The sequence below is a fragment of the Ceratotherium simum genome, chromosome 9 (assembly GCF_057802395.1).
Source record: "Ceratotherium simum simum isolate JZ-2026a chromosome 9, ASM5780239v1, whole genome shotgun sequence".
Classification (NCBI taxonomy): Eukaryota; Metazoa; Chordata; class Mammalia; order Perissodactyla; family Rhinocerotidae; genus Ceratotherium; species Ceratotherium simum.
This window is the reverse complement of record NC_141908.1, coordinates 14,325,402-14,340,850: the sequence shown is the minus strand read 5'-3', so window position 1 is coordinate 14,340,850 and position 15,449 is coordinate 14,325,402.

The window sequence follows — 15,449 nt, the reverse complement described above, 5'->3', positions numbered from 1 at the left end:
CTATAGCTTTGTAGTATATTTTGAAATCAGGGAGTGTGACACCTCCAGCTTTGTTCTTTTTTCTCAGGATTCCTTTGGCTATTCAGGGTCTTTCGTTGTTCCATATAAATTTTAAGATTCTTTGTTCTATTTCTGTGAAAAATGTTGTTGGAACTTTGATAGGGATTGCATTGAATCTGTAGATTTCTTAGGAAGTAAGAACATTTTAACCATGTTAATTCTTCCAGTCCAAGAATACAGAATATCTTTCCATTTCTTTGTGTCTTCTTCAATTTCTTTCAACAATGTTTTGTAGTTTTCAGTGTGCAGATCTTTCTCCTCTTTGGTTAAATTTATTCCTAGGTATTTTATTCTTTTTGTTGCAATTGTAAATAGGATTGTATTCTTAACTTCTCTTTCTGCTAAGTTGTTGTTAGCATTTAGAAACACAACTTAATTTTGTATTTTGATTTGTATCCTGCAACTTTACTGTGCTCATTTACTATTTCTAAAAGTTTTTTGGTGGATTCTTTAGGGTTTTCTATATATAAAATCATGTCATTGGCAAATAGTGATAGCTTTACTTCTTCCTTTCCAATTTGGATGCCTTTTATTTCTTTTTCTTGCCTGATTGCTCTGGCTAGAACTTCCAATACTACGTTAATAAACTCATTTATTTTTAATATTAAAAAATTAGTAGGTTTCTTATTTATTTACTTTTTAAAGCATAATTTAAGAATGCACACACTCTTTTGAGAGATAGAATATGAGAGCTTCTTTCCCTATCACTCAAAATATTGGTAGCTAATTTAAAATCATCTGTAGTAGTAGAAGATCACATCCTTAATCTGATCTTGACCTTGATCTTCTATTCAAAAGAAAGATTTTACTAGATGTTTGTGGTTCTGAGCCTTATTTAATCCTGTCACTTTCTATTTATGATCAATAAACTGTGACGTTTTGAAGACTGAAAAGATCCAGGTATCTAGACTTTTTCTGTGACCTTCTTAAATTTATCTTTTAAAGAGCTATAATTCACATAATGACACAATTCACTATTTTAAAGTGTACAATTCAGTGATTTTTAGTATATTCACAAAGTTATGCAAAAATTACCACTATCTATTTTCAGAATATTTCTACCACCCCAGAAAGAAATCTTCTGCCGTCACACTCTATGCCTCCCTTTCCCTAGCTCCTGACAACCACTAACCTATTTTCTTTTTCTGTGAATTTACCTATTCTGGGTTTTTTTGTGTGTGAGGAAGATCAGCCCTGAGCTAACATCCATGCTAATCCTCCTCTATTTGCTGAGGAAGACCGGCTCCGAGCTAACATCTATTGCCAATCCTCCTCCTTTTTTTTTTTTTCCCCAAAGCCCCAGTAGATAGTTGTATGTCACAGTTGCACATCCTTCTAGTTGCTGTATGTGGGACGCAGCCTCAGCATGGCTGGAGAAGCAGTGCATCGGTGTAGACCCAGGATCCGAACCCGGGCCGCCAGTAGCAGAGCGCGTGAACCCAACCGCCAAGCCATGGGGCCAGCCCCTATTCTGGATTTTTAATATAAATAGAATCATACAATTTGTGGACTTTAATGATTGTCTTCTTTCACTTAGCATAACGTTTTCAAGGTTGACCCATGTTTTCGCATGTATCAATATTTCATTCTTTTTTGTGGCTAAATGATATCCCATTGTATGGATGTACCACATTTTCTTTATTTGTTCATCAGTTGGTGGGCATTTGGGGTTTTGTCACTTTGGGGCTGTTATCAATAATGCTGCTATAAACATTCATGTACAAGTTTTTATATGGATATGTTTTCAACTCTCCTGGCTATGTACCTTAGAGGGGAGTTACTTGGTCACATGGAAACTCTATGTTTAACGTTTGAGAAACTGCCAAATTGTTTTCCAAAGTGGCTGCACTATTTTACATTCCTACCAGCAGTGTGAGAGGGTTTCAATTTCTCCACATCCTGCCAATGCTTGATATTTTTCATGTTTTTTTAATTATAATTATAGTAGTGGGTTGTGATGTATCTTGTGGTTTTGATTTTCATTCCCCTAATAGCTAACAATATTGAGCATCTTTTCATGTAGTTACCAGCCATTTGTATATCGTCTTTAGAGAAGTGTCCAATCAAAATCTTTGCCTCTTTTTTTTACTGAGTTATTTGGCTTTTTAAGAGTCTTTTTTTATATTCTGGATACTAATCTTTTATCAGATATATGATTTGCAAATAATTTCTCCCATTATATGGGTCTTTTCACAGAAGGCATATAAGATATTGTTTCTTTGTGCTCTTACAGACTTTTTATGAACCTTTGCTAGATCCATTTGTTTATTAGGTGTTTCAAAGTTTGAAATTCTTAATCTCTTCCTTCTTTGTTAACTTAAAAATTTCTGTAAAGAAAAATGATTGCCATCTAACATTTTCCTTTAGTACTTGTAAGAAAGGCAGGGCAAAGGCCTCAGTTTTCCTCTGCATTTAAGAATATTCAAAAATGATGAATTGATTCCCTATCATTCTCCAAATTTAGTAAGGAATTTTTTAATTTTTAAAAGTATTATGAATTTATGAATTTAAATGTATTCTATGGGTTTTATTTATTTATTTATTTTTAAATAATTTTATTTATTTATTTTTCCCCCAAAGCCCCAGTAGATAGTTGTATGTCATTAGCTGCACATCCTTCTAGTTGCTGTACGTGGGACGCGGCATCAGCGTGGCCGGAGAAGCAGTGCGTCCGTGCGCGCCGGGGGATCCGAACCCAGGCCGCCAGTAGTGGAGTGTGCGCACTTAACTGCTAAGCCACGGGGCCGGCCCTATTCTATGGGTTTTAATCCGTTGCAGTTATCATCCTAACTGACACTCAATGCGTGCCTTTGTTATACAGTTCCAGCCTCTTCAAGCTGTTCCTGAGCCCTTCTGGCACGATGCAGGTGGCGCATGGTGGCTTCTTCTCTTTGTGGAGTGACAAAATATTCTGTGCTTCCTTTGCATTTCTTGCCCCAGACTTGGAGCTCTGGTCCTTTATGGTGTAAAATTGTATTTATAGGTTATAATTTGAAGAATAGAAGTACTCACTGCTACTGGGTTGATGATTGTTTCAAGGCTTTTTCAGTGGAAAGAGCTAGAAAATATGTTTTTGTAAAAAAAAATTAAAATATGTCATGAATTCTTTACTTATTTCAGTTCTTAATAAAACTAAATAATTATCAATTATTTTAACCCATATTTCAACATTATAATCTCAGGGACAACATGCCAACCTTACCATCACTAATATAATTATTAAATTATATTATTTAAAGATTTTTTTTCTTTTTTCCAATCCTTGGTGTATAGAGACAAATTACTGTATTTAAAAATAATTTGGAAGGGCCCGCCCGGTGGCGCAAGTGGTTAAGCGCGCGTGCTCCACTGCGGCGGCCCGGGGTCCGCAGGTTCGGATCCCGGGCATGCACAGACGCAATGCTTGTTGAGCCATGCTGTGGCAGCGTCTCATATAAAGTAGAGGAGGATGGGCACAGATGTTAGCTCAGGGCCAATCTTCCTCAGAAAAAAAAGAGGAGGATTGGCATCAGATGTTAGCTCAGGGCTGATCTTCCTCACAAAAAAAAAAAATAATAATAATAATTTGGAGGAAAAAAAATCATCTCAATATGCTTATACTTTATACTCAATATAAAGTTAGAATTATTAGTTTTATTTTTCTTTCAATGTTTAAGATCTACTTATTAGACTCAACTTTGTTGTATAATAATCTAAAATGCTTTCATGATTCAAAAATTAAATCTATACAAAAAGGAATAAAAACTAAATCTTATTCTTCTTCCCTCTGCTTCTTCTCCTCCCCCACATAGCACTTAAACATATGATTTATGTATTCATTTTAAATAGTATGGTTTGGCATAATATGCATATATTGGTACTCACCTCTAGCTTCTTAAATAAATAGTGCTATATTAAGACACATTTCTCCATGTAAATGTTTCACTCAAAATTAATTCTAGAGATCACTCCATAGGATTATCAAGATGTATTCTTCACACTATATTACTGATGCATATTACAATAATGTAATAGTAATAATACCTACTATTTTGAGGTATGGTATTAAATTTATAAATTAACTTCAGGAGAAGAAATATTCTTATAACGCTGATCCTCTCTACGTAAGAACACAGCATGTCATTGGATTTATGTTTCATTCGGAAACATTTCTTAGTTTATCTCATATGGCTTGACACGTCTCATTTTAACCTAGATATTTTTATTTTTACTCTTTTCATTTGTCATAATAAATAGGCTTTTCTCTTTCTTATAATTGATTTTTCTTTTTTCTTTTTGTTTTGGTGAGGAAGATTGGCCCTGAGCTAACATCTGTGCCAATCTTCTTCTATTGTGTACGAGGGACACTGCCACAGCATGGCTTGATGAGTGGTGCGTAGGTCTGTGCCTGGGATCCAAACCCACGAACCCTGGGCCATCAAAGCAGAGTGAGCAAACTTAACCACTACACCACTGATCAGGCCCCTAATTTTTCTTTTTATATGTGAAGGCTATTGATTTTTGTATGTTGTTTTCTGAACCAGTTCCTTTGCAAAATTCACTTAGTTTTCAGGATAGGTTTTCTTTGATTCTTTCAGGAAATTATCAGATATATCATATACAAATAGAGATACTTTTACCTCTTTCCCTCTAATTCTTATGCCTCTCATTGCTTTTGCTAGCCTATTTGCATTGGTTGAGGATAGAGGTCCCTGTCTTGTTCTTAATTCTAATGGGAAAGCACTTGGTTTTTCCCCATTAAGAAAGAGGATGGCTATTGGGTTAAGATATTTTATTGAGTATTTTTAGCATGCATGGGTGTTGAATTTTGTCATATCTTTTTGTGGCACCTATTAAGAAGATCATTTTTTTTCTTCTTAGATATTTTAATACGATGAATTATATGAACAAATTTCCTAATATTGAGCATACTTGCAATGCTGGAATAACGCTATGTAATTTTCAAATATAATATCAAATTCTTTTTACTAATATTTTATTTAGGCTTTTGGTATTGATCTTTGAAAATGAGATTGGTACATAGTTTTCTTTCCTGGGTCTTATTTTTTTTTCTGCATTTTGAATCAATATTATACTTGCTTCATAAAAAAATGGTGGACCTTTTTTCTTATGTTTCTATGTTCTGAAATGGTTTAAGTAGCACTGGAAATACTGATCTTAAAAAGTTTTTTGGAAATTCCTCGTGAACACAGCTAAGACTTATACTTTATTTTTGTTTTTTATTTGCACATGTTTGTGTGGGGTTCTTTATTTTATTTATAGCCATTGGTCTCTAGTCTTTCTCTCTAATTCAAGTCAAATTTTTATAACCTGTTATTTTTAAAATTATCTATTTCATCTGAGGACTTAAAATTTATTTGGATAAATTTGTTCAAATAGCTTCTTACATTTTTGTTGTTGTTTTGTTTTAATTTCCATAATTTTGACAGTACATTTATTATTTCTGATTTTGTGTTTGTCTTTTTTTTTTTTTTTTTGGTGAGGAAGATCAGCCCTGTCCTAATATCCATACCAATCCTCCTCTTTTTGCTGAGGAAGACTGGCCCTGAGCTAACATCCGTGCCCATCTTCCTCCACTTTATGTGGGACGCCACCACAGCATGGCCTGACAAGAGGTGTGTCAGTGCACGCCTGGGATCCGAACCTGGGCCACCAGCAGCAGAGCACACGCACTTAACCGCTATGCCACAGGGCCGGCCCCTGTCATTTTTTTTTTAATTATATTACTTATGATATTTTTTAGTTTTTCTCCCCCCTTAAGAAGCAGTATTTGGATTTTCTTTTAATTTTTTTTTTGCTGAGGAAGATTGGCCCTGAGCTAACATCTGTGCCCATCTTCTTCTATTTTGTATGTGGGATGCCGCTATAGCATGGCTTGATGAGTAATGCATAGGTCCGCAGCTGGGATCCCAACCTGTGAACCCCGGGCCGCGGAAGTGGAGCATGCAAACTTGACCACTAAGCCACTGGGCCAGCCCCTGGATTTATTTTTTTCTCCTGTTGCTTTTCTGTTTTCTAACTCATTAATTTATCTCTTTATTTTATTAAATTATTTCCTGTACTTTATTTCTGTAGACTTCATTATTCTTCTCTGACTTTTGAGTTGACTCTTCCATTCATTCATTTTTGTTTGGTTTTAATGCTGATAATTTTTCTCTTCTAAGCCCTTTTGCTCTAACTCTTTGCTTCTATGTCAAGTTTTAATTATTATTATCAATAAATTTCAGAATTTTAATTTATTCTTGAACCAATGTATTGTTGAATAGAATGTGTAAAGTTTTTTTAATTTACAAATAGAAAAAACCTGTTTTACAATAATTTCTGGCATTATTATGCTATAGTGATTGAACACGATTTGAATTATTTCTATTTTTTGGGATTTGAGATATTCTTTGTAGTCTAAGATATAGTCTAAGGTCATTTTTTTCTAATGAGTGTTTCACTTGCATTTATAAAATAAGGTTCAACTTCTAGAACTGGAGTTCAGTGTTTTATATATAAATATTATGTATATATAATATATAAATATATATATAACTTTGTTGATTATGTTGTTTAAGGGAGGGAAAGATTCTTTTTCCTACTACCCTCCTAGGTTCTCTGGCTGAGGTCTTATGAATTGGACTAACAAAAGATGGATTAATAAGAGAAAAACAAACAGAAATTTATGAACATGTGCACTGCACATGCACATGGGAATACCAAGAGATGAGTAATTTAAAGGGTTGGTTAGAGTTTGGGCTTATATAGCATCTAAGCAAAGGAACGATCAATTTTTAGATAAGTGACAAGACAAAGGAACAGGACTTTTAAGTTTCTAAAGGCAACAAATTATGGGAAAGCAAATATATGAGAAAACTAATGGAAGATAAGGGCTAGTTAGTAAAGTTTGTTAAGCAGATTCCTCTGGTTCTGTCTCAAGGCTGATAAGGGTCTAAAGCTGTAGCCAGTGATTAGCATTTGTTTTCCCTGGTAGAGAGGAGGGGAGGAGACCTTTTCAAGTGTAGTCCTGTTTTAGGCAAATAGGGGGACAAGAGAGAGCTTTTCTTGTATCTGTTTCTTATCGATTGCCTTCAGCTCAAAATAATCCTTATGTGAAAGTGGCGTATTTTGGGGTGACACATTCTGCTACTCCACAGTTCTTACATTTTTTTATAAGTAATATTTTGTCTACTTCCTCAGTCTTGAGTTTAGAGGGATGTATTAAAGTCTCCTATTATTAGTCTGTATGTCTATTTTTTCTTACATCTTCTGTAATTTCTGCTTTATAAAAGTTTTTCCTAGGTTACTGGGGGCCTGAAAGTCCACACTATATTTTTTCCTTTTATATATTTAAAGTTTAATAATTTAATTAGAATTTGTGTCTGTATGTTGGCCATTCAGAATTGATGTTTTCCAGATACACAGCGTATCTTTTCAACTAATAGTTTAAAACCATTTTTCATATTTATTTCAGTAAAGTCTTTTTGAATTATCAATTGTAGTGTAATTTCAGTAAATTTCTATTGCTTTAGTTTTCTTCTTCCTGGATTATTATTAAACACAAAGTGAATATTCTTTGCTTATATTATTATTCAAATTATTTTTATATTTTTAATCTATTTTTGAAATTTCCCTCTTTTACATCATCTATTTATCTTAAGCAGCTATTCATGTTGTTTATTCACTTTTGTGTTTCATTTATTCATTTCTGAAACAACTTCTTTTTAATTTTTAAAACTTTCTTAAATTCTTTCTCAAACTTTCTTAAATTCAGTACCCTTTACAATAATTCTTCCTTTTCTCCAATCATCTCATTATAAGTTTATATAATTCTATTTTTGTTATTTTCTTTATTTCTTGAAACCTGTTTAAAAATGTTATATTGTAGCCTTAATCTACTTTGTTTTTATTTTGCTTATATTCTTCTAATATCAGCACTAACTAGTTTTAGAAGAATTCTTTTATGTGAATGCTTGGCAACAAACACAAGTAGTGCTGAAGTATATATATATTTTCATATATATATATATATAATTTTCTTATATATATATTCTCTCTCTATATATATTCATCTCATGATTTATCCAAGAATAACCATGGTAACATTTATACTGATGATGCAAAATCAATGGGCTTGAGGCATTAAAAGCACTGGCATTTTAGCAACAATCAAGGCTGTGACACTGATACTAAACCTCTTAACCTCAAATTTGTGTGCCCAATGCACAGTAAGCCAATCACTGAAACATTGGTGCTTGGAGATGAAGAAAGGTTTTCGTAAGTTGGCCAAAACAAGAAGGTGGGAGCATAGGTTCTCTCAAACTCAGCTTAACAGGAGAAGAAGGCAGGGGTTTTATAGAGCTAAGGGGTGGGGCAGGAGGAGTTTTGGAGGAACAAAGGGGTAATCCATGTTTCTTTTACTCCCAATAAACCCCTGGGCAATTTGACTTTTGAGTGTCAACAGCAACTGGGGGCTGGTTATCTGGTGATCCTTGAAGGCATTCTCTTTCTTCTGTAAAACAAGCTCATAAATCCTTGTGACCCTTGAGTTACCCCACAGGTTCAGGAAAACAGCAAATTGACAAGATTAACTTCTTTTCATAACAAGGTCAAAAGGTCATCTTATCGAATATTTACAGTAACCCTCAAGTGCCTGGCTTCAACTCCCAACTAGTAATCATTTTATTCTCCATTGCCGTACACTTATAGGAAAACAAACAAACAAACAAAACCAATTTCACTTAAGACTGTTTTTGATGAAGCAACAAAAATATTAACTTTATTAAATGTCCGCCAATGAGTACATTCCTTTTTAATACTCAACGTGATAAAATAAGCACTATGCATATAACCACTTTTCCTGCATACCAAAGAATAATGGTTGTCTTGAGGAAAAGTATTTGTCTTATTCCATTGTGTGATTTGAAAGCTGAACTAGTTACTTTTTTACTGGCACACCATTTTTACTTGAAAAATAAAATGACTGACAGATAAATTACAGTTATTCAGACTTGGATATTTGAAAAAAATATTTTTGAAAATTAAAAAGTCAGCCCCTAATTTCAAGAAAAATGATTGTATTTGTTACCCATAAAAATCTGTACTTTCAAGTGAACCTTAAAAATAGGAGAACTTAGTATCTGTGACTGATCTTGAGGGCTTCCCAACATTTAAGAATTTTGGGGTGAGATTATTAGTATATAAAAATGTGATATTTTGATATTTTATGATGAAATGTGTCAATATCTGGAAGAATTGCATAATTTAGTGAACCAATATTTCCAAAATGATCAATTCATGTTGTTGCAAAATCATACATGGGTAAAAGATCCATTTCTGGTAGATCCCAACAGTTTCTCTTTTTAGGGGGCTTTGTCTTGAAAGGAAATTTTTAGTGAGTCATTTCAAGAGTTCAGAGATCCCAAAATACTCCAGCACCATTTGCTTTTACCTCAGAACAGTCAATTTACCCACTCATTAAAGATTTAAAACCACTTCCCATTGTCTGCAACTGTTCTCATGTTGATCTCTTAAGCTGTCCAAAGAAACTTCCCAATCCTCTTTTTCTACCTTCTGCTTCCTTCTATTCTACTGCTAATACTACACAGGTCTTTGTTGTTGGTTATTTGTTCCACTTGTATTTTGGGAACTATGGATGTACCTTGCCACTTAATTTTGTTCTAGATGTTGTCCATATGTTTATTATTTTGCTGTCCTGACAAATATGTTCCTTTTTGTGCATATGTTCAGCAACATTCGAAAACTGTTACTGCCATCTTCCCAAAATTTTCCTTCCCAAAGTAACATTGATTAGAAGAAATAACTTGTTATGCGACTCTGCCGCTTGTTGTTAGTGATGATATATTGATAGCCCAAACTCTATTTATTAAAACTAGAGCTAATGTTTAGCTGATAATTACTACTAGTTATACATGATATCTGCTCTTTTGGTTAGGAGAAATTTCTGACTAGTTAGTGAGCATACCTTACTTGTGATTAAATATTCTTAATATTATTCCTGTAAAAACCTGCCTTTATGTTATTCTTTTTAAGTTTGATAAGTTTAACTCCCAGAAGGGGGCATGAAAAGACAGGATAAAAGGATTGAAAGCAGCCTGACTTGTTGCTATCTATAAATGAGTATTTTCCTTCATTATTAATGAGATTAAATTATTATCAGAATGCTGCCTCATCCACAAATTTCCCTATTCAAGCAAAAAAATTTGTTTGGAAAAGAAATAGCGTTATCCAATCAGACATTATGAAAAGACTACTCAATTTGCAACATAAATCTTAAATTGTGAGAGCCTATTTTCCCCTAGAGCCCAAAAGAAAACTTAAATATGCAAATACAATCCTTGAGTAAAGACATCATCTTTGTATATCTTTGAACCCCTGAGATTTAGCAGAAAATGACATTTAGAAGACACTCCAAAAAGATGTCTTGATTTTCTAAAGTGAGAGACCTACTTGAATTAGTGAAAACTACATTCAAACATACAAACTAAAAATATGATTTATACTTTCATGTGCAGCTGAAAGTTTAGAATTGCAGTAAAATTTGTGATTTGCAGCAGGATAGCTTTATCCCACCTCTTAAAAACGTCATTGGAAATGCAACTGAGCTCATTGATTGATTGCATGTGAAAAGAGTAGATGCTCTATTTTCCTAGTTTCCAAATGGAACACTTTAGTTTGGAAAATGTGATGTGTTATGTGAGCAAGCTTTCTTTTAAAAAATAGATCTGTAAAAGCACAGAATTTACAAAAACAGATCAGGTGTCAAAGGCAATTATTTAAGTCCAAGTTTTTATAAAACAAACATTCATCATTGTGAATCTAAAATATTAAAGGAATGAGTAAATAGTACTAGTACCTTCTAGTTGAGGCTGTACCTGATTTAATTTACATTTTATATGCATATTCATATGTCTAAATTTTTAAATAAGTGCAAAATGTGAAGGAAAGAAAGAAAGGAAGGAAGGAAGGGAGGAAGGAAGGAAGGAAGGAAGGAAGGAAGGAAGGAAGGAAGAAAAGAAAATATTTCAGTCAAATGAAGCAAAAATAAAATGAAAATGTTTCATAGGTTAATAAGTAAAGGAAAGGATGGAGATTGAAGAAAAAGCAGCAAAAATAAGCCATAAGTGAGATGGAATATAAGAGATCTCAGAGATTGGCCAGATAAACCCTTAAAAATATTTACAAAAAGAAAAAAATAAAGTCCAAAATCTATGGTTTATCCTATACCTTAACCTCCTCTTAGCGTATCTCCACAAAAAGTTACCTGAAAACAAAGTCTTTTCCATTCACTTTTACTCCTTCACAGAAACCATTTTAACTACCACAGATTTTTTTTTACCAAATCATATTCCTTTCAAACATAAATAGGGATTATATTCAACTATACTTGAAAAATATATCCAAATAGATATTTTAGGAGACCAGCTTTATGGAAGAGATTCGAATTTTACTTTACACAAATGAGAGTTACTGATAATCTGGGTAAGATTTTTCTGTTAATAAGGTTAACCAATTCACTATGATCTCATTTAAACTCTGTATTTTGCATTGTAAGGGAGGAAACAAACTTTTTTCCTCTACTCTTCTAGGGTCTCTGCCTGGGGACCTGCAAATTAGGTTGACAAAAGACAGATTAACAAGAGAAAAACAAGCAATTTATTAATACATGCAGTGTGCATACATACAGAAGAAACTCAATGATGAGTAACTCAAAGAAGTGGTTAGAACTTGGGCTTATACAGCATCTTAACAAAGAACAAAACATTTGTAAAGAAATGACAAGACGAAAGAAAGGGTTTTAGGCCTCTAAGAGAGGCAAACTGAGAGAAGGTAAATATGGAAAACTAATGGAAGACAAGAGTTGTTTTAGCTAGGTTTGTTACATAGATTCCTCTTTGTGCCTTCTCTGGGGTACTAAGATTCTCCAGTGATTAAGAGTCAAGCCTGTTTTTATGAAATTTGAGGGTGGGGTGGGGTGGGCAGAGAGCTTTTTTTTGGCATCTGTTGCTTTTCAATTGTCTTCAGCTCAAAATAATCCTTACGCCAAAGTGGCATATTTTCGGGTGACATATTCTGATCTCCTACAGTATAGTGCTTCTGAAAAGATAAACTGATGCCAAAAGTATCTCTTTTCCTTATCAGAGTAATACAAAGACACATTATTGGCATAGACAATGTAACTTTATGGACCAGGATGGCAAAAGAAGATCATAAGTTTGTGGAAACCTTTTGGGAGTGTGCAGGGAAAAGTGTTTGGTGTTGTGAAAACTGGGTTCTTCATCCACGTCTAGACCAACCATCTCTGTGATCTTGCCAAACTATATTAACCAATGTGAACATGTTTTCCTATTGTCTGAACTTGTGGTGAATAATGAGTGTGATTATCTTATCTTAATGGTTAAAAGTACTCTTTAGAACTTCCATATGTGTGTCCAGATGCTGTCTTAGAGTGGAAGGCTCTGAAAAGAAAGCCAATATCAACTGAAGAAGAGTAGGCAGATGATTGTTCAGTGTGGTTTGAAGAATGCTAAAGGCCGTCCTGATAAAAATGTCTCTTTGGCTTCTCTGGAATGATGCTTAAAATTCCTCCCATTGAAACTTCATTTAGATTGTCATTGTCTCTAGAAGACCTCTACTGAAAGGAAAAACATAATTATAAAAGATAACACATTTACATTAACATGAAAGCATTGATATTTCTATATATATAATAGAAAGGTAATAGGAAATAGAGCAAGAATATGTGGCAAGAGACTGCCAGAAAATTGCAATAAAACTAGTCTGTCTGGGCAGGAAAGGCCCAGCTGGTGTCAGATGATAGACTTTATGACAGCAAGAAGAAATGGAGTGCTTTGAAAACAGAAGAAAACAAAAATCTGGGTTTATCTAGCATTCATTTATTAGAGGATAGAGATTATTAAGTGTCTAGTTGCTCTGGCTATCCATTGCTAACAGTCTCCTTAGCTATTTTTCTCTCCTTCACCTCTCTTCTAAATTCCTTCAGTTCAACTTTGAAGATTTCCTACTGCCGAGAACAGAACTCTTCTCTTTCCTTCCAAACACGTGAGGCTACTTTGTAAATATTTTACCTACCTAGGAGCCAACTCCTTTGTCATAAAAATTTTCCCAGGATTTGCAATAACTTCTTTCTATCTATTTCTTGTTACCAGATCTTTTGGTGTTGAGCAATGGACCTTATATATTATCTCATTCAATATACATTTGTTGAATAAATGAACCGAAGGTATAATGTTCAGTGATAAATGGTACAATACAACATTTTAGTGATCTGATAATAAGAATTCCAGTAATACTAAAAGAGATAAGATATGACATGCAAAGGATTTAGCACAGTGATTGGGGTGTTGTTTTTTACTCTTATATAAGTGATCCAGGAAATCAGTTACGAAGTGGTGAAATAAATAATTCTCTATATGATTGTTTATTATATTTTTGATCTCTTCAGCCAAAAGTCTTCATTTTTGATTTTGAGATTAGCATGGATTTTGATGCGTCTATTGAATGTCTCTAGGATTTAAGATAATACCTGGCAAATATAAAAGGTAAAGAGTATATGTAGGCTGATCAGGTGTATTCAAAAACATCATAGATTTTTTTGTATTGGTTTTCTGAGCAAGATATCAATTTCTGTAGGGTCTTAATATGTTTTAATTTTTCCTATCATCTATTAATGTCATATGCTGAATATTCCTAATGCCGTCTGTCCAAGATCCCTGGGAAAATGATGTAAACATTTGAAGTTAATAAGAACTAGTAAGATTTAAGTGCTAAAAAAATAGAAATAAGGTTAAAAAAATTAAAAAGGATAAAAGCAAAGAATGGCCACTGCTAAAATTATTTCCATAGTATTTTGAAATCTAAGCTATACTTTTTCAAAAAGTGTTTAGTGCTAATACATGTTTTATTACTCCTGACTTTTTAGATTTGGTAACTAAGGCATTGTTAGCTATAGGTAAGACTGGAGTTGAGATGAATAAGATGAGAGTTTAACTTCATAGTTGGGTCAAGTATGACAGGAAGCCCAAAATGATAGGAAGTCACAGGTAAAGAAATCTTCAGTAGGTAAAGAAGAATCTTCAGTAAAGAAATCTTTGACATTAAGAGGTTCTGGGAGTTTATACAGAATGGTTAATTTTATAGTGACTTTTATTTAAAAGTGAGCATATAGAGGGCTCCTGGAATACGTAAGTAAGCAAATCCTTACACTTGGATAATACAAGTATTTAGTAACAATTTCCCATAACACTTGTTTAACTATAATATCTCATTCCCCAAACATTCTAGATAAAAATGTTAGTATTATAAAAGTAACCCCTGAGAAGGCTAAATCCACAAAACATACCCATTACCTAACCATGTAAAATAAAGCAGATATTAAGATTATAGAGGTAATTTCTGAGGACCATTGAATCTCTAAAATGGCCCTACCCTTTCCAAATAAGGATAAAGTAAATAGAACTCTAGAGGTATTTTTGAGATCTTTTCCAACCCTTAAATTCCAGAGTTCTAAGAAATAGAATATTTTTAAATATCAGCAGAACAGAAACAAATCTTTCTAAGAGCAAAGAAAAGTTATACTGTTGGGTTAAAGAAAAGGGAATTCAAATAAATGTCATCATGATGTCCTCATGTCAAACACTTAGCCGAGGTAAACTCAAATTGATACTAACAATCTAAATTTCATGATCCTTCCCCAAGATGCTAGCATACAGCCTAAAATCTGTACTCTCAACTTACTATTTTTTGAAATTTCCAGACTTATGTTAACAAATATCCATCAGATACAGAAACCAAGAGGCACCTACAGGCTTTCCTTTCTAGTTCTGGTTTCCTCTTGTTGATGCCTTTGACTCAGAAAACAAAGACGACGCCTCATTGCTCTCACTGCCATTAGTGCTCTCCGAAGGACAACCTATGACCACCGATTGTGCTTCCTCCCAATTACCCAAAAGTTGCCAACAGTTGTGTAAGTAAGTGTAGAGTCTCTGGCCACATTTTATCATGCAATCCTCAATATTTACTCCTATCTTCCTCATACATGCATGTAAACACACACACTGCCATAGCTATGCCGATGGAAACAGTTTCTTCCTCTTAGATCTCTGACCTCTTAGTTCATGATAGCCTGAAACCATTCCATGAGATCTGGTAAGGAACGAAACTCACTCTATTCACTGATTTTCCCCAAACCCAATCCCCTACCAATTCCTTTATCCTTCTTTCTTTCAAAGTGAAAGCCTTCATGACAATCTCTTGCAAAAATCTCCACTATTTTATAAATAGGCAAACTTTGCCTTTCAGTATTGGCACAGCTAGGAGACCTTGCTACAAAAACAACTAACTACAGTTGGGTATCAATTTGTTAG